The sequence below is a fragment of the Ambystoma mexicanum genome, chromosome 4p, assembly GCF_040938575.1.
Source record: "Ambystoma mexicanum isolate Mex_15411 chromosome 4p, UKY_AmexF1_1, whole genome shotgun sequence".
Classification (NCBI taxonomy): Eukaryota; Metazoa; Chordata; class Amphibia; order Caudata; family Ambystomatidae; genus Ambystoma; species Ambystoma mexicanum.
The window spans coordinates 874,121,296-874,142,066 of NC_090927.1; positions in this window are offsets into that span (position 1 = coordinate 874,121,296).

Consider the following 20,771-nt stretch of genomic DNA (forward strand, 5'->3'; position numbering starts at 1 on the left):
GGCACTTTAAAACGCCCTAATCACATGACCTTTTGCCATCTGATCAGTGCCCATGCAAGGAGCTTTTGCAGCACTCGTACAGAAGGGAAGAAAAACAATCCAGTAACAATTGTGCTGCTTACTACCATTAAGAGATTATTGTGCATCAGTGCTTCCTTTCAATTCCAATCTTCAGACTTTCGCAATCCATTCGGGACTTCTCTCTACCATTTCCACCTCAGGTACCAGTCATTTGCAGAAAAAGGTACAATCTCATTTGCAAGGAAGACACCTACAGCAAAGTACATTATTTATTTAGCGGAAAAAAACTACATATTGAGAACAGTAAAGTGGCTTTAAAGTGTGCCACTAAAGCTGCTACAATGAGACAAATTACCATAAAAGACATTTTCCAATCTAAGGGGCATAACAAACATTTATAAGGCAAAAGCAGTGTGTCTCCTTGATCTTGTGCAAATACAAGGTGTATCATGGCAACACATGAGCCAGAATGGAACTAGACCTGAGCCCTGGAGACTATTCAAATAAAGTAGACAAGGAAGTCCTCTAGGCCATGGCAAAATTACGCTCCCTGGAATGTGTGACCACAGAGGGTGGCACATTAGCTCAGAGAAGGCAGAAAACTGATGGGCATGCAATGTGCATGCTGACCCAATTGTTACAAGTGAATAAAGGAAGGCGGCTCCTTTAAGAGAGTAGAGCACGACAGGGCAGGAGGAGTGCGGAAGGGGAGGGACAAAAGGCAACAGGTCGGGCGAGCAAGTCCAGCAGACGGGAAAAGGCCGCCGCATCCACAGAGTGCCATAAGGAGGGCGGCAGCGCCGGACAGTAGCAGCAGCAGGGCGGGCGGAAGAGCCCAGCAGCGAGACGAGAAGGGCCAAACTGACCGCCCAGCAACAGGATAGCAGACTTCCAGACTGCGCGAGAGGAAGGCCGCCTTAGCGACGACAGGCCCAGCAGGCACCAGGAAGCGGAACAATGTGAGAAGCAGGCATACCACTACAGAAAAGGACCGCTGAAGCTCAGAGACAGCTGCCGGTGGTGGAGCCCTGCAGCCAGGAGATGTAGAGGAACGCCACCGGAAGAGGTCAGCAGCGGGAAAAGGATAGATGACCCGAAATCGCAGCAATCCCCACAGGGGAGTCACCGGGCACAAGTAAGGAGTCTGCGTCCTTCGCCTGCACTGCCTCATGAGAGAGAAAGGCCAGTAGGAAAACTGCAGAGAGAAAGAGGCCCGAACACGTGCACGCACCAGCAGCTAAAGCTGCGTGAGACTCACACAAGCATATTCAATCACGTGAGGCCTGGAGAAGATCCAGGGTGTGCCGGTGAGAATCCCACAACCATATGCCTAAAAATTGAAAGCCCACATCGGTGCACACCAGCCTCCCATCACAACACAGGAGGACAAACCCTGTCACAAAGACCCACCCAACAATAGCCTGCCATCGGGTCCCAGCAAACGTGAACAATAAATAAATGCAGAAACAAACCAACTAATGACACCTGTAGCACAAGAGTGTCACACAAAAAGATAAAAAGAACGCCCCACATCCCACGCCAGCCTCATGAGAAGACCAAACACATTTACGCTCAATCCACACCATGATCAGGGACAACGGTTTGATGAATGGGTGGAGGAATTTTAAGACTTTGTAGGTGCCATTGGCACACAGGATCCTCCCAACAAAATAAGAATCTTTACCAATGTTGCAGGAAGAGAAATTTAAAATATCATACAAACAATTCCACCGCAAGAGCGTGCCACATATCCACGTCTCCTAGAAGCCATGAATGAAAGGCTGGTAGTAACACCCAACAGAGACTACGAACGCTATACCTTCAATCAATGTGCCCAGCTACCTCATGAATCCATTGGTGAATTTGTCATCCGCCTTCAGAGAAAATTTTAAAATGTGACTTTGCCAACTTCAAAGATGACAAAGCCATCTGGCTGCAGATAATAGAAGGCTGCATATCATCAATGTTTAGAAAACACCTTCTGAAAAACCTCTATCCCTCAAATAAATTCTTGACCTAGCCAGAGTATATGAAATAATAGACATCCAGGCCACGGCCATCGAAAACCCAGAATAGGGAGACATCATCGCAGCCATGACACCGTACACCAGATATCAAAGCCCACAGAGCTGACAACCCTTTAGGAACCCACCGCAACAACCTCAGAGTGACAGGCAATGCTACTGATGCAGATTTGAATACCCTCACAGAGGACCATGCCCTGCAATTGGCCAAAGATGCACGCACTGTGGCCAAGAAAATCACTTCCAAGCTATGTGCAAAGAACAACTACCCGAAACGGGATCTGGCAGCCAACAAAATCCACAAAATCCTGGTCGCTTCCCATATCCGCAAAGGGAACAACATGACCGACGACTGGTTGAGAGAGGAATGACATACCACCTGATGACCCACCAACCCCTGAACACCGTAAGAGCCCTGGAAGGCCTACAAATAGAACCTGACAGGAAACCTCATGAACTGTACCCACTACACCAGTCAAAAAAAACACATCTTCCAGTGGGGAGCAGCGCTACCTCTGACATCGAAAGGCCAATTCCTCTGCGACCAAACCCGCAAAGGCCTCCCAATACCAACAACAATACACGTCATTCAGAGTCCCTCATTAGGGCGATGTCTCCTCAGCTATAGGACAGCCATAGCTCTAGCACTCATAGACTTACAATAAGAACCAACAGAGATAATAAAGGGTTACCCGCCGGACAGGCAGGAAATTCTGGCAATAACCTGCCGGCCCCTTGACAAAGATGCTCTCAAAGCCCAGTTCCCCAAGCTGTTTGAAGGGGTAGGTATGCTCAAGGACTCCAACATTAAATTACACATTGACCCCACAGTAACACCGGTGCCACAACATCCCCGCAAAGTGGGATTCTAACTCCAAGCACAAGAGTCCACGGAACTACAACTTCTTTTACAGAACAACTTAATTGAGAAAGCCCACGGACCGACGCCATGGATATCCCCCATTGTAATCATCCCCAAAGACAACTGACGACTACGCATATGCGTTGACATGCGCATTCCTAATGCCGCCATCCAAAGGGAAAGACATCCCGGACCAAGCCTAGAAGACATGCTCGTCAGACTAAACCAAGCGATGAACTTTTTCAAATTAGACCTCAACCAAGGCTACCACCAGCACATCATAGATCCAGCCTCTCGACCAATTACCACTTTTGCCACACATGAAGGGCTCTTCAGATATAAACGCCTCCATTTTGGCATATCTTTGGCCGCTGAGATCTGTCAAGAAAACATCAGATGGCTAATATCATCAGAGGTCAATGCTTTAAACTACAGCAATGACATCCTCATCTTTGGGAAAACCCAAGACCAACATGACAAGGCACTCTTGGCAGTATGCAAGATTCTTCAAGACGCAGGCCTTACACGCAATGGACCCAAATGTGATATCAATAAAACCAGTCTTAGATTTTTCGGACACATATCTTCTGATAGAGGCATTACAGCTGACCCAGACAAAATAAAGGCCATCACTAACATTCACGCCCCCACAACAACAGCAGAACTACGGTTGTTTCTAGGAATGGCAGGATACTGCGCACCATACCTCAAAAATTATGCCACCACCACTGCTCCACTCCGGACTCTTCTCAAGAAGGACACCCCTTTTGACTGGGACTCACGGTGCCAGACGGCCCTCCAAACCATCAAAGAAAGCCTTGCCAACCATCGTCAACTGGCGTACTTCCACCCTGAATGGGACACCATCATCTCGTTGATGCCAGCCCAGTCAGCCTTGGTGCCATCTGGCTAAAACCAACCAGAAACACAACGCCCAAAATGCTGTAGTGGCCCACGCCAGCAGAGCCCTATCCCCCACCGAAAAGGCCTATTCACAGAGAATGAGAGAGCCTAGCACCTTTATGGGCCTGTGAGAAATTCCACCAATTCGTAATTGGTCGAAGATTTACACTGGTCACAGACCACCAAGCACTCCTATCCCTATTCGGGAACCCCAAATCCAACATGCCTCCCCGAATAGAATGCTGGGGGATAATGTATTTACATATTTACCATCAGGGTGAAGGCTGGGCCGGGGCTTGCAGCGTGAGGAGGAAGCGCTCAGTAGGGTGAGCTTACCATGACATGTGGCACATTTCACAGGCCAGGTTCAGCTCCAACCCTTTCTCCTCTGGCTTTCTCGCGGCTCATATACAGGAATCAGGAAGCTCACCAAGCTTCCTGGTTCCTATTCATGAGCAGCAGGGAGGAGCCGAGGGTGGCCTGTAGTGACGGCCAAAAGCTGGAAAAACAGGTAAGAAGGCCTTTTTTTTTAAAGAAAATGCAATGTGAATTTTGCATGTGTGAAGTGTGTGTCAAATGTATGTATGATATGATATGATATGATATGATATGGCATTTGTAATGCGCATATACACAAGTGTTTCAAGGCGAGACGAGGCGGTGGGGACAAGGGGAGACAGACAACGATCCTACTAGGACAGGTGTCATTCACAATGCGCAAGTGCAGGGTAGAGGGGACGGGAAAAAGCGCAGGGGGAAAGGGAGAGGGGAAAGTGCAGTACAGGGTTAGTAGAATACAAGATAAATGATAAGGAAAGTGCAGTACAGGGTTAGTAGAATACATGATAAATAATAAGGGCCAGCTGGTGGCAAGTGCAAGGTAAGTGCAGACAAGTGCTGGGAGGAGGGGCTGTAGGGATACAGAGACAGTCCCGCAGGGCAGGGGTTGCCAGGGAGGCAGTGCAGGGTAGAGTGGCTGGGCCAAGGACCGAGATCTGTGAGTGGCCCGATTGCAAATTCAGTGCAGTTTCAGTGATTTTAGCAGGGGAGAGGCAGAGAGAAAGCGGAGGCAAAGTGGAAGGTTTTGAGGTGCTTCCCGAACCGGAGTTGGTTCTCCTCAAGTTTCAGGGAGGCAGGAAGGCTGTTCCAGAGGGAGGCCCCTGCTGCGGAGAGAGATCTACCCCCAACTCGTTGCTTGGAGAAGTGGCTGACCCTGAGGGAGTTGGAGGCGGATGAGCAAAGAGCTCGAGAAGGAAGATATTTAGGAAGAGAGAGTTGAAGGTATTCAGGCCCCAGGCCCCAGAAGGCATTTCGACAATGCAGAGGGATTTGAACTTAATCCTCGCAGTCATTGGGAGCCAGTGTAGTGATTTCAGTCCTGGAGAGATACGGTCCCTGGGCTTGAGGCCAAGGACAAGTCTTGCAGTCCTGTTCTGGATGAGTTGCAAAGGGCAGAGAGTAGAGGCAGGCAGATTTAGATAGAGGCTGTTACAGTAGTCCAGCTTTGAGAGAACCAGGGCTCTAGAGACACTGAGCTTCTGGGGGAAGGAGAAGAAAGGAAGGATACCTCTGAGGAGGTGCAGCTGGTAGTGTGACTTCTTAGAGACTTCAGATATGTTAGGAGAGAAAGAGAGTGTAGAGTCGAAGATGACCCTGAGGTTTTTTGCCTTGCAGGTAGGAGCAGGAAGAGGGCCAAGAGAGGCCGGCCAGAGAGCTGCAGGGAAGGAGGCAGTGGGTGTGCCGATGAGGAGAATCTCAGTCTTACTGGCATTAAGGCAGAGGTCGTTTGCGGCACACCATTCATGGATAGCAGCAAGACAATCCGAGATGAGGGAAGGGGAAGAGGAGGCCGACGGTATCCTGAAAATGAGCGGCGTATCATCCGCATAGCACTGAAAGTTGGGGCAGAGAGCAGCGATGCGTTGGGCAGGAAGTGCCAGATACTGGTTGAACAGCCAGGGAGAGAGGTTATATCCCTGGGGGACACCACAGGTAGAGAAAAAAATGTCAGAGAGGAAGGACCCCAGTTGGACATGGGAGGGTCGATTGGAGAGGAAAGAGGTCAGCCACACCAGAGCCTGACCAGTGATACCCAGGTTATCACAGAGATGGTTGAGCAGGATGGTGTGGTTGACAGTATCAAAGACAGAAGAGAGATCGAGAAAAATGAGAACACATGGGGTGTTAGAGTCAAGGTTAGAGAGCAGGTCTTCACGGATGCTAAGGAGAGCAGTTTCCGTGCTTCTGGCAGCTCTGAAGCCAGACTGATGGTCATGAAGACTACAGATTCAGTATGGAGATTAAGCTGGGAGATGGCCAGTTTCTCCAGGAGCTTGCCCCGGAAGCGAGTGATAGAGATTGGGCGATAGTTAGCCAGGCAGGAGGGGTCGGAAGAGGGTTTCTTAAGAAGGGGATGCACAAGGGAGTGCTTGAGGGGGGATGGGAAGACTCCAGAGGCGAAGGAGTGATTGCAGAAGTCAGCCAGGGCAGGAGCAAAGGAGTCAATGTGGTCCTTGATAGTTTTGGAGGAACAGGGGTGGACCTGTTTAGACGAGACTTTCATATATCGGACTTGTCTCGAAACCTCGTCAGCAGAAAAAAGGGGAAAGGCAGAGAAGGAGGGAGGATTGGAGGCTACAGAAGGGCCTGAGGAAGAGCAGGGGATAGAGGGGGGGCGGTGATAGGAGGAGATTGAGGACAGGATGTCCTGAGTTTTTGAGATGAAGTGAGAGGCCAGTGCCGTGCAGAGGGCCTGGGAGGGGACAGGAGAGGTAGATACTGCAGCAGGGTTGGCCAGCTCCTTGCAGATTTTGAAGAGTTTGGCCGAATTGTTAGATGCCGCAGAGATGCGGACTTGGATAAGGGCTCTCTTCTTGGTGAGAACGGAGAGCCGGTATTGCCTTTGGAGCAGGCAGCAGGCCAGTTTATCAGAGGATGTGATATAGGTTAGTGAGTGGTGGATGAATGAGAAGAAATGTGATAGTGTGTGTGTTTGAATGTTCTGGGTGTCTGTGTGCCCGTTTGGAGAATGCAGTGAGAGTGGATGTGATAGAAGGTGCATGTGTGAATGACGGGTGGGTGAATGAGCAGGAATGTGATAGTTTGTTTGAATGTTCTGGGTGGAAACACAGGTGTTAGACATATCTGAAGGTCGTGGGCTGTCCATTCCCATGATGTCACTTGTGGGGGGGTCAAATGACATCACTTCCTGTGATGTCTTCAGAGGTGAAGGGTTGTGTGGTGTCACTTCTACTCCTGGCATTTTGGAGAAATGATGTCCCTGATGATATTCCAAGCTCAGCTTCAAATGAACCATAAACACCACATAGTTCCTTACATGCATAGTGTCTTGACAATGGGTGATGTGCAGCCTCAAAAGCCCTAGGAAATGGCAATGAATGCCTCATGCAAAAGGCATGTAACGCACAGCCTCTTGTTCAGTTGCTGCCCAATGCAGCCTCAATTGCCAACAAAACACGATTTCCTCATATGTGAGAAGGAAAGAGGGAGAGAGAGACAGTAATTATATTGATATTGATATAGATATTGTATTTCTATCACGCTCGTACACAAGTGTTTCAGAGCGCGACAAGGCAAGGAAGGGTAACAGGGGAGAACAAAACAGCGATCTTACTAGGCCCAGTGACATTGAGAATGTGCAAAGTGCATGGGACAGGGGGAGGGGAAAAGTGCATGGAAGGGGGGAGAAGTGGAAAGTGTGAAGCAGAGGAGAAACAGATAAATAATAATAAATAAATAAATAATAAAGGCAACAAACAGTGGTGGTGCAGCCAGCAATTTGCAAGTGTTAGGTTTAAGGCAGCAGGCAGGGTAGGTCTGATAAGTGCAGGAAGAAAAGGGGGGCTGTATGGGTACAGATACAGACCCCAGTGCAAGGGGTGGCCCGGAGGCAGTGGAGGAGGGTGGCAGGGTGAGCAGGTACCTGGGCCCGGAGGACAGAGGGTGGCCAGGTGCACAGTGCCAATAGAGAACAGATCAGCAGGGGAGAGGGGGAGCGAAGGCAGAAGAAAAGAGGAAGGTCTTGAGGTGTTTCCGGAACCGGAGATGGTTCTCCTCAAGTTTTAGAGTGGCAGGGAAGCTGTTCCACAGGGAGGTCCCAGCCGAATACAGAGATCTACCCCCCCGCTCGTTTCTTTGAAAAATGACTGACACTAAGGGAGTTAGAGGTACAGGAGCGGAGGGATAGCAGAAGGTATTTTGGACCCAGGGCCCAGAAAGCCTTTTGGACAATGCAGAAGGTTTTGAATTTTATCCTTGCATCGACTGGAAGCCAATGGAGAGATTTCAGGCTGGAGAGATATGATCCCACGGCTTGAGGCCAAGGACATGACTCGCAGTCCTGTTCTCGATTAGTTGCAGAGGGTGGAGAGTAGAGGAAGGTAGATTTAGAAAGAGGCTGTTACAATAGTCAAACCTAGAGAGAACCAGATCTTGGGATACCATGTGCTTCTGGGGGAAGGAGAGGAAAGGCAGAGTACATATGTGGAGGTGCAGTAGGAAGTTTGACTTTTTAGAGACCTCAGAGATGAGGGCGGAGAAGGAAAGGGTGGAGTCAAAGATGATCCAGAGGTTCTTAGCCTCGCAGGTGGGGGTAGGAGGAGGGCCAAGGGAAACCGGCCAGAGAGTGAGTGGAAAGGATGGTGAAGGTGTGCCGATGAGGAGTATCTCAGTCTTGCTGGCATTCAGACAAAGATCATTGGCGGCACACCAATTTTGAATGGCAGTTAGGCAATCAGAGATGAGAGAGGGAGAGGAGGTGGCCGAGGGCAGCCTGAAAATGAGTTGAGTGTCGTCAGCGTAACACTGGAAATTTGAGCATAAAATGGCACTGCAGCGGGTGAGAGTTGGCAGGTATTAGTTGAAAAGCCATGGGGAGAGGTTAGACCCCGGGGGAACACCACAGGTAGAGAGGAAGATAGATGATAGGAAGGACCCAAGTTGGACCTGGGAGGGTCAATCAGAGTGGAAAGAGGTATGCCAGGCCAGAGCCTGATCAGTGATAGCCAGGTTTTCACAGAGACGGTTGAGCAGGATGGTATGGTTGACTGTGTCGAAGGCAGAAGAGAGATCGAGTAGGATGAGGACAGAGGGAATGTTAGAGTCAAGGTTGGAGAGCAGATCTTCACAGATCTTCAGCAGAGCAGTTTCCGTGCTTCTGGTAGCTCTGAAACCAGACTGGTGGTCATGGAGACAGCCAACAGAATTGGAATGAAGGTTAAACTGAGAGATGGCCAACTTTTCCAGGAGTTTGCCCAGAAAGGGAGTAATGGGTATTGGGCGATAGCTAGCTGGACAAGAAGGATCAGCTGTGGGTTTCTTGAGAGAGAGAGAGAGAGAGAGAGAGAGAGACAGAGAGACAGAGAGAGACAGAGAGTGAGAAAGATAGAGAGAGTGAATCAAAAGGGGAAGGTAGTAGGGGCTGGAGAAAAGGCTGAGTGCTGAGTGGAATAGAAGGGGCAAAATAAAACATGGTGGAAGGCAGTGTGCTCATTTGTAAAAGTAACTTCTCAAGTAAATTACCTTTCTTTCTTTAGCTTTATCCCTCGACCCCCTCAACAAACAAGCAAAACCTCAAATCTCGCAGACACTTTGATTCAACCCACTCTTCTTCTGGAAGACCTGTTTTCTCCCAGCCTACCAATCTGACATATTAAATGCGCAAATTAACTTTTATTCAGTAAAATGTATGAATGTAAAGCCCGTTCTTAAACCCTCTACATTAATTTCAGTCCAGTGGTAAAGGCGGCTTTTGGCGCAGTTGGTAGGTGTGCGTGTAGAGTCAAGGTTAACGGCAGATGGTGAATATATTTAATGTCAAGGCATTACAAATATTCACTTGAAATAGCTGGGGTTCTTACACCAAATAATTTTAATATTGTGAATTTTACACTATAATGTGTCAGAAAAGCAGGTTAAAAAGTCACAATGTTTAAAATCCTTTCAGTAGGGTAACTCGTGGAGAAAAATAAAAGTATACCGGGGATTTATAAATTCTTTCATGATGCTGTGCCCACAATATCTGCCAGCATTCCCATTGTAAAACACGTTAATAGGCCACTTTGAATCACATGCTCATTGTGCATGGCCATGTAAAATGTTTTTCACGCTTCCTGCGCTCAAACATGTGCCAGTAGTAAACTGTAAAACACATTCATGATGATGCCCACAATATATGGCAGCATGGCCCTGTCAAACACATTTTCATGCCCATGCCACGTGTCCAAATACATGTCACTATGGTCATTGTAAAACACGTTCATCATGGTACCTGTGCCCACTACATATGCCAACATGATGCCAGTGTAAATTCTGTATGAAAAATCTAGCAAACACATACATTACATTGTGTAAGAAAGCACATAATTACCACAGTGCTGAGGCTTTTACATGTGGGATTATTGGGCCCATCGCATGGGTATCCAGACCGTGGACTGTTGAGGAAAGGAAAAGGAAGAAAAAGGGCCACAGAGGGGTAAGGTGGTTGAGGGATCAGACTAACAGAGTTTTGGAGAAAAACGTGCATGACTGGTGGCAAGAGTCATGCTTGTGTCCTTGTGGCAATATGGGGATCCTAATGGGTGGATTGGATGGTGTGCACAATTAGTAGAGACAGTTGCATTTTGTTAGTACAAGATAAAAGGTTTTTCATGGAGGCAGTTTCCAGTGATAAACTCCTAGAAGTAGTGTGCGGTTGTGTGATTGGTTTGAAATGTGCTCAAGTGGACTTTTGAAGCATGGAGTCCAATCAATCAAGTTTTGGGACTGTCTGGCTTGTGCTGCTCAAAGTAAGGAGGCATAACCGGATATATTGTGTCCTGTATAACAAAGTACCCTCGATTAGCCGAGAAGTGCCTAAAGGAAAATCTAATGGCAAGATTACATTAGTACACAACAGAGTGGCAGGATCAGGTTGGGGATCATAATGATAGTACCGGTGCAATAGGAAGAAAAAGTCGCCTGGCAGTGGTACAGAGTACAATGGGCAGATCCAAGAGACAAACCTACTTGCAAGATTGTGTTAGTACACAAGAGTACAATCACACGTAGAATACAACCCAGTGGGGTAAATCAAATAAGCAAAACAGTGGTATTTCACAAAGGAGAAAATCACTCTGAGGGCACATATCATAATGGTCATGTTGGCAAAATGAGCAGATTCACACTTGGCAGCCCATTAGGCCCAACCCAGTCGTGACATCTCAATGGCATACAAAAGGAACAGCTATACTTGTATAAAATAGGATTTACCCATATCTCAAAGATGCAAAGGAAGACTGTTTAAAGGAACACTAACATACGTCTATAACATTATTCTGAGCCTATGCTTGTCTTTATTGATGCTAACACTTAGGCATATATAATAACCCATTACATATATTGCGCTTTCACCAATTACTCAATTGTCAACCTCACAAGTATGAAATGTTGAGTAGGCATTGCTAGGATTCAAACCTGTGACCTGCAGAACACCCAGAGATCCCAACAGTGAGCACTCAACCCACTGATCTATCTTAACAGCTATTTCTCCTTATATGTGCCTACCACTGCAGTTGGTAATGCATTGGCTCAGGAGGTTACATTTCTTATTGACATAACATTTAATATCACAGTGCCTAGCGGCAGGAGGAATATGCCATGGCCCACTAGTAAACCCGGTAATAGTAAAGTTATGATTGCTTTCAAAAGGACTGGAGAAGACAGGATATGGTGGTCGGTACCCATCTTCATAAATGTTTTGCTTTAACTGTACAATTGATTAAACAGCATGATGTGTCACAATTTGACAGGTCTGTACATTAAAAGCTTAACTTTGACATGTGCCAGACTGGACTTTCTAAGTTCATCTTTTAGCAGGGCTGAACCAGCCCTTCCTCCTCCTGAGGTTGGTAAATGAAGTACTCTTCCATTTTATATGAATAAACACATATTGTGACAGTGCTCAGAAGCAGGAGGAGTCTGGAGTCACAAAGATACAAGTGAATGGGTTGCTGCAAGCTGGTGCACTCCCTTACTATTCAGTCACCGTACACTCAGAAAAAATTGTTGAGTATCACATCTGGGTATATCAAATTCTTATTTTTATGTGACAACATCTATTTGCATAATGCTTTTTAGGTATAAAGTTAAACATCACAAGTCATACAGAATATCACAAGACAACAAACCTATAGTCAGAAATGATTTATACAATGAACAGAGGGCAGATCTCTATTGTCGATGTGTGGCAACAGGTGTCAAACAATAAACATTTGAAACAAAGATACGAAATGGATTTATATACAGGACAGTGTTGAAGCATTGGCAACACTGTGGTTTGAAATTTTGTCTACACCAAGGTGTTTCCGCCGTCTATAGGAGCCTGGATATGCCTAAAATCTGACACGGCCTTCATCAGGACGGGGGACTGTATGATCGGAATGTTCAGAAGGTGCTGTAAAAGGTGAAAGGAAATACAGTAAGGGGAGTTCCAAGCTAAATATGTTTTTACAAGGTGACAAATCACTCGGTGTCAAACATGATTCATGGACACAGCTTACCTGCGGATAGGAATGGCCACAGTGTGATAATGGGATCATTCTCATCAGTCAAAGTTGCAGTGGACTCCTGTTGGTGAATGAAGAATAGGAAAACTAAGTGTTGTCTCCTAATCATTTATTCAAAAGTGGAGCACATCTGAGTTGTGTACAGGTGAGTCATGCAGGCACACATACGTCAGCTTACCTCGACGCGGGTGCCTGTGGACTTCGCGGTGCAATATATGCACGATCGCAGTGGGTACACTTCAAAACGTGTCCTAGGAGAGGCAACACGGTTAGTGGGGCCAATGATTATGGACAACTGCTAGCGATCTATTGTATGATTGTTTGTAACTGCACGCGTACCTCTGAAGGTGTCTCTCTTCAGGCGAGCCAAAAGGGAGCATTTAATGCGCCCAGGATATTCTGGTTGGCACGGTCTGTGATTTTGTGGCGGACCCAGTAACGCAGCATTGCTAACGCTGTTACTAACGCTGTTGCTAGGTCATGCGTGTATAAGCACCGGTGGCCATCTTGGAATGGTGTGCTACGCCGTTCTGTAAATTTCAGTACTTAAGGCCTCAAAAGAGTGCGAAAACACTCACAAAGCAATTATGGCAGGTGCCCTAAAGGGGTATAACATTGTGGTAAAAAAGTACCACATGTATCAAGTCATTGCCATGGTAACAGCCCGCGTGGGCTGTACCGGGGGTCACACTCCAGTCAATGGACTGAAAGCATTTGCTACTGGAACAAAGGTAAAGTCTTATCTACTGTGGGGACCAGTTGTAATCAAATCGGGTAAAACTTGTGCAGGAAAATGCACTCTATCTCTGCATAGGGAAGGAGCGTTGCGATAGATGTGAAGCATAGTTGAAAACAAGGCGAGTCTATCGCTGTGGGGCAAAACACTTAGACATGCTAAATGATGTATCGCTCATGCTTAAAGACACATGGTGAAGAGGATGGGAAGTACACACAGCTTGTTGTAGCAGAACATTGTGTACTACTTGTAGCCTGTATCTTTGTTTTCCAAGAAGCCCTCCTGAGCAGGATAGGGTTTGTTCCAGGAGCCCTGATTTCTATAGGAGTCTGGAGTCAGACATGAAGTGATAGAGATAAATAAATATGATATAATCCTAACTATTGTGCTTGAATACTGGAATATTTAGGACACAGTAACATCAACACATGAGTGTTTTTGCACAAAATGATAGGCCTCAGAAACAAAACAATCAAGTTGACCCTAAATAAGAAGCACAAAGTCTGGGGCTTCGAGTCTGACTGTCCTATATCTGATCATGTGCCTCAGTAAGAAAAGTTCAATACACCATTATTCAATTTAAAATCTTTAGGTAAAATACAAATAAATTCTTCCATTGTTTGACTGAAATACATAAAAATTGCATACATGATTAAACAGGATGAAACTAATTCATCAATTCTTTATCAACTGGTTTGCACATAGTGAACCATAGAATACTCACAACAAATCGATAAAAATAGCTTGGACCCTGAGCAATTTCCACATTCATTGCGAGGCTTTGATCGTAGAGTTTTTCCATATCCAAGCACGAAGAATGTAGTATGCCACAAATAGTACAACATTAAAATTCTGAGTAGATTTACAAAAAGACATAGCATAGGAAATACAATGAATATGATGAGCAACAAAGATTGGTTTCAAATATCTAACCCGTAAATGTATCGAGCTATCACATAAAAACTTTTAAGAGCACACTTCGGGCAGCTACTGTTGTTAGATCCTCTCCATAAGAGTGTAAAGTTGCCCACTTTAAAAAGTCAATTCTGAGTTCAAAATAAAGTGTGTAATAAAGTGTGCAAGAGCTTGCAATAATATCCAGATACCCTTTGGATCCAAATTATTCTTCACACAGCAAATATAAGGGAGCCAAAGACAACCTTTGGCAAGAATCCTCCATTCTTTTGTGTGAAAACAGCATGTTGCATGATTTGCTCTGGTTTTGATTTCTTTGTTAATGGAGGCCAGATTGTACCAACTGAGGTCCAAAGTAATAAGCCAGCTCTTAACATATAAAAACCACGGAATAACATGCCCCCACCCCAATATTTAAATACACCTGGTGAGGCCCATATCCTTATCCAGAACATCACTAACCTCTAGCACACTTTGTCCACTAATGGTTATATATCACATTCCATGCAGATAAGTGCATTTGTAGAGGTCACGTGTAGAGTAAGTACACTTTTTACAAACATATTTTCAAGAGTAGTCAAAACATTAACAGTAGCATAGTCCATATATCTGCTCCATAAATTGCTGAAGATTTTGCCTGTAATTTATATATTTCAAGGGCAGGTGTAATAGCACAACCTCCGTGACTATAACAATATGTTCTCACTGCCCCACTGTTCTTTTAAAAAATGGCACTTGCTTTATTAAGTTGGGCTGTCCAAAGTCTGTTTTTTGCAAACGGAAATGGCTTGCTTCAGACATATCCTCTGACAAACTGGCCTTTCAGTCCGGTCCAGGAACAGGGCCCATATCCAAGCCTGCATCTCTGGGGCCGCCAATGACACTGCTGAACTTTTCAAAATCTTTAAGGAAATTGACAATCTTACTGCAGTCTCTACTTCTCCTCTTCCCTCCTGGGTCTCCTGCATTGCTTTGGCCTCTCACTTTTCAACAAAAACTTGGGACATTCTTTCCTCACTCTCATCTACCCCCTCTCCACCCTCCCCCTGCACATAGGCCTCCCTTGCCCCCTCTCTCCATCCCTCCTACTCTCCTCCTTTCCCATCGCACCGAATGAGGTCACCAAGACTGTTTGCTCTATGAATGTCTCCTCCAAACAAGTGCTTGCCTGCCCCTCCAGAACTATCAAGGATAATATTGCTGCCCTCGCTCCCTCTCTGGCTGAGCCTGCAATCACTCTTTTGACACTGGCTCCTTCTTATCCTCTCTTAAGCACTCCCGTGTGCATCCCCTCCTAAAAAAGCCATCCACAGACCCTTCCTGCCCGGCGAACTACTGCCCTATCTCCACTACCCACTTCTGGGGCAATACTTTTGGAAACATTGGTCTTCTCCCACCTAACATACCACACTAAAGCTGTTGGTTGTCTTCACGACCACCATTCTGGCTTAAGAGCAGCCAAAGGAACAGAAATTGCTCTCCTGAACATCTGTGAAGTCTTGCTCTCAAACCTCAACTCCAACTCTCACTCTATACTCACCCTCCTTGATCTGTCCTCTGCCTTCAATATGGTCAATCATGCCACCCTCCTTAACCAACTCCATTATACTCTGGGCAACACAGACAGGGTGCTGCCTTGTCTGACCTCTATCCTTTCTAATTGTCCCTCCCATGCTAAAATGTGCCCTTTTCTCTCCTCAACCTCACTCTCGACCTGCACCATCCCTCAGTGTTCTGGCCTCTTATTGTGACTTTTCAACATTTACCTTGCTCCTCTTGCCCACCTGATCTCTATCTTATCTCCTCACTTCCAGCATTATGCAAATGATACTCAACTCTCCTTTAAGCTTCCCTCGTCTACCTTCCCTCCTTCCTCTCTCATTCCCAATTGTCTGTCCGCTATTCATGCATGGTGCGCTGCTAATGATCTATGTCATAAGGCCAGTAAGACTGAGGGCTTGATTCTCAAGTGGGCGTTCAGTACCGAAAATGTTGTTAAAAGCGTTAGCAACCTTTTCGGTACTCAAAACCTATTCTGAAGGTTGCGCATTCTTAAGAAGTCGTTATGAATGAGACACTTTCGGAATATATGTGGCAGTTGCTAGGATGGGTGGGAAACCATCCTAGCAATTGCTACATGTGTTACCTGCCACTTAAGACAGGTATTCTTGTGGCACTCCTCCACTTTTAAATGTGCGCACATATACGGTACCATTTTGTTGCCTGTATTGTAGAGGAGTGTCACAGGAAGCCAGTCACAGTGCAGGTGGGAGGCCAAACATTGGTGCTTAGGGGGGTGGGATGGGTGGGACATTACTGTGCAAATACAGTACAGACAAATGTCCCATTCCATGCTGCACAGAACAGATCTCTCTTTCTATCTGAGTACTGCAGCATGGAATGGAACAGGCATAAAGAATGTTATTTTGAAGCACAACAATTGTGTTTGTGCTTTATTTTTGCAGGAATTTGTTTGCAGGAAAGTGCTTGTGTATCCCACAAAAGTGCTGCCGAGATTTTTCCATTGCGCCCGTCGTGCCCAAAAATAGGCGCAATGAATGTAGTGCACTGTCATGCACTACGAGGATGCACAGGCCCACTTGAGGATAATGGTGGAGCCTGGGCATACTGATTTGGTGCAGTGAATCATGCTCTTTAGCATGCTCACTGCACCAACTTGAGAATCGGAATCTGAGATTCATCTCATTGGTGCTCCCCCCTTCCTTCTCTCCCATGCTCTGTCCCCACTCCTTGTGCCCTCTCCCCTCACTTTCTTGTGAGGCACAAAAGTTGTGGGTCATCTTCGTCTCCTCTTTCTCTCCTTCTCATCTGGCATTGATGACCTTGCCAAGAAGGCTCACTTACAGCTTCACCTCCTCAGAGGCATTCTCCCTTTCCTCACCTTCCTCCAGAAACTCAAGGTCTCCAGAGCACTGGTTCCCTCCAGGCTGGCCTACTATGAGAGCCTCTTCCTTAATCTGCCTCTTTCCTCACTTTAGCCTCTTCAATACATCCAGAATAGGACTGCAAGATTTATCCTTGGCCTCAAGCCCAGGGACTGCCACTCCCCAGCCCTAAAAGCTCTCCATTCTCTCCCAGTGAATGCAAGTATCAAATCCATGACCCTCTACATCATCCACAATGCTTACTGGGGCTAGGGACTGCAATACATTCAACTTTCTCTCTATAAATACTGTCCTGCTAGAGTCCTTTGGTCCTCCAGCTCTAACTCTATGCAAGTTAGACATTTCTCGAAGCAGAGAGTGGGGTGTATATCTCTCTCTTCGGCAGGTGATAGAATGAACTATGAAATTATTATAAAACAAAAAGAAAGAGCTTGGTCCAAATACTCCAGCAAATCTGCTAAGTACAGGTTGAAAAGCAGGCGGGGCAGCGGGCAGCCCTGTTTGACTCCCCTCTCAGTACTGATGGAAAGCATCACTGTACCCTTACTGTCCACTCTAACCTGCACAACAGTCTCTTTGTGTACATTATATACAGCGTACCAGAGGTTAACCGGACAGCCGTAATCCTCAAGCTTATTCCACAATTGGCTCTGGTCGACCGTATCAAATGCCAACCGGAAATCTATCATTGCCATATGCAAGTAAGGCCTATCCTTAATCCTCGCCTCCCTTGTAAAGGTGTCAATGAGCCAATGGCAATGGCCTGTCCCAGAGCCCGTCCTTAAAGCCCATCTGAAAGTGATAAAGCAGGTCAGCAGCCTTAACCCATTTTGTTAGGCCACCTAATACCAGGCAAGCAACGATTTTCCCTGTGACTTCCAGAATAGCTATGAGACTTAAGTTCTTGGGGGAGGTCCTTTTACCTTTCTTATAAACGAGCACCAAGATTGAGTTTCTCCAAGACTTGTGCATTCGCCCTTCTTCACAGATTTTATTGAAAAGAATGAACAGCATCTTAGACCAGAACTCGGGAGATCTTTTTAAAACAGCATTGCAAATTCATTCGGTTCTCGTGCCCTGGAATCCTTCAGTTTGCAAATCTTTGTTTTCATTAATATCAGCCATGTCATAGCTTAATTTAAAGCTTTTGCTGGAGGATATAGGTACCCCACCACTGGCATGACTGACTGAAAAGGTCTCACCTATAAATTCGACCCAATCCTGCTCACTAATACAATCTGTAATCTGCTGTACTTTAATGGAATAAAATTTAGTCAGTAGGTTCCACATCTTTTTTGTGTCTTTTGTGGCCACTGCTTTAAGCAAGTACTGTCATTGTGCGTTTCTATAAGAGCTCTTAACCCATTGTCGATATATATTTTTTATAAAACGGGAGGTCTGGTAAATACCCTGGGAATCGAGATCTCACTTCTTAATGGCTCTGAGCTCTCTTCTCACGGCTCTTTTGGAGTTGTGAATAGCTATATCAAACTGAGCTCTTTTTCCTGGGTTATTCAACATTGCATAGTTTCCTTTCTGCACCCCGTAAACCCAGACAAGGTTTCCTTGATACAGGCTGCAATTGCATCCACCATCAGAACAAGGAACTGCTGGATTGGATCATCTAGGTGAGTAGTACCAAATGTATTCACTTTTACAAGGTTTTTCTCTGTCCATCTGTATCTATTTCCACCAGCATTCACGTCAACATCACCAACCATGGTATCAGCTAAAGGGCACCAGCTACAGTGCGTGTCATCATAGGATGATCACTATAAGTATAATCTTATCTGCTAGCCTCCAAATTTGCAGAATTGCTACCTCATTGCAGAAAAAAATAATCTATTGTGGATACTAGGGGGCCTTTTTTCCAGGTACATTTCCCCAGGCTAGCCCCGAAACTCTCCCGTAGAGCAGAATACAATCCCAATAAGAGCCGTTATTTTGCCACGTGTAGACTACTGCAATGTGCTCCTAGGTGGGGCAAGCAAAGCTAATATCCAAGAATTACAAAAAGTCCAGAATAAAGCCATCCGCAACATCTTCCAGATGAAACGTTCAGAACCTACTACAGAAGCTAGGAATAAACTACACTGGCTTCCTGTGGAATCCAGAATCCAGTTTAAACTCCTAACTATCTGCCATAAATGCATTTTTGAGAATGCTCCAACTTATCTGAAGGACGTTGTTAGTATTTATCAGCCCAAAAGAAACCTTAGGTCAGCTGAAGACTTCTTATTAGGACAACATCAAGTGAAACGATCTTTTGGGCTCGGCAGGGCTTTTTCCACTCAAGGAGTGAAGACATGGAATGCGTTACCGGCAGGGGAGTTGCTAGGTCTGGAAAAGACCCGGGGCTATGCTTATGTCAGAACTGTTGGGACTGGGGGCTAGCTAGTTTTTGGCTGTAGCTCCTGAGATTCTATCCGGGGCTACAACCAAATGATCAGGGGCTATATACCCCATTAGCTCCCCCGTAGCAACACCCCTGGTTACCAGCTTCCTTGCGTAGGACCAAGGATCTCCTTGCGTACCGGAAACAACTGAAAACATATCTCTTTAATTAGTATGTATTCCCGATAGTAGCTTGGTCACTATACCTGTCTCTCGGCGCCTGGATGGCTACGGGCTTTGGCACGGTACAAGCATAAATAACATAACATAACAATCAGTGAGTGTGTCTAACCATACATTCCCCTTCTCATTCTTCGAAGGCATCTCCATAGTAGAGAGGCCATTTACATATTCGGTTTCAGTTATTTTATTCTTGAAGCAACAACGTGCATTAGAGTCACCCCAACTATTATTGTTTCAGAGACACTTTCTGATTTTAAGGGGAAGATCATTTCCAAGACACTTTCAATAATGCTGTCTGTGCGTGAGAAGCCAGGAGGGTCATACATATGCTTCTAAGTCACCTTGTAAGCATGCTTTAACTGCAAGAATATTAGGATTTTCATTGGAGTGGGCTATTCTAAAGGCTTTTATGGTGTTTTTGACCTCAATTATAAGACCTCCAAAAGATCGCCCCTTTGGCCCTTTACTAGCCAGTACTTGGAACATCTGGTATCCATCAATATGCAATTCGTTCAACAGCCAACACTCCTGCAGCATAAAAATACCACACTGCAACAACAAATCCAATGATCGCTCAGTAGTCAAAATATGATTGAAACCCTGTGTGTTCCATGTACAAATAGTCAATTTTCAATTATTAGGGGCAGGCTTGTCTGTATTGTTCTGTACTAGCAATCTTAATATCCCCATTATGTTGTCTTGCAGGGAACTAGAGAAGCGTTTGTTCAAACCCTCCTTACCACCAATAAGCAATTTTTCCCAGAGGTTTCCCACTTCTGAGTTTACATCATTTTTGACCGTTAAAGGGGTCAAAATTGTATCTCATAACCCAACTCTAAGAACCTACTTTTATGCATTCTTATCAAATTAGCAGTATCAATAGTAATGCAATAAATGCTGCTGCTTTGGTGCACTGTGTTTTTAATAGGTTTAAAGAAAGCAAAATCCTTAGTGTCTAGGATCCTGAGAGTTTGTCAAGAATTCCGATCTGTTTATATGAGAGCTTACAACCCCTTTTCCACGAGATAACCGCTTGATAGTCAGCGTGGGACCGTCACTGTCAATTGAATTGACTATCAGGGGTCCTACACTGTGGGACCCATTTACTTTGGATCTTGCTAGTGGTGTTTCCATTTTTTTTGCAGGATGTACACAGTTTCCAAAAGAAACTTGTGCAAGGTCATCTGCGTTATCCAACATCGGTTCTGGTGTGGAATCAGCCAGCTTGTTAGTACTCCTTTTTCCTTCTCATTTTTCTTTTTC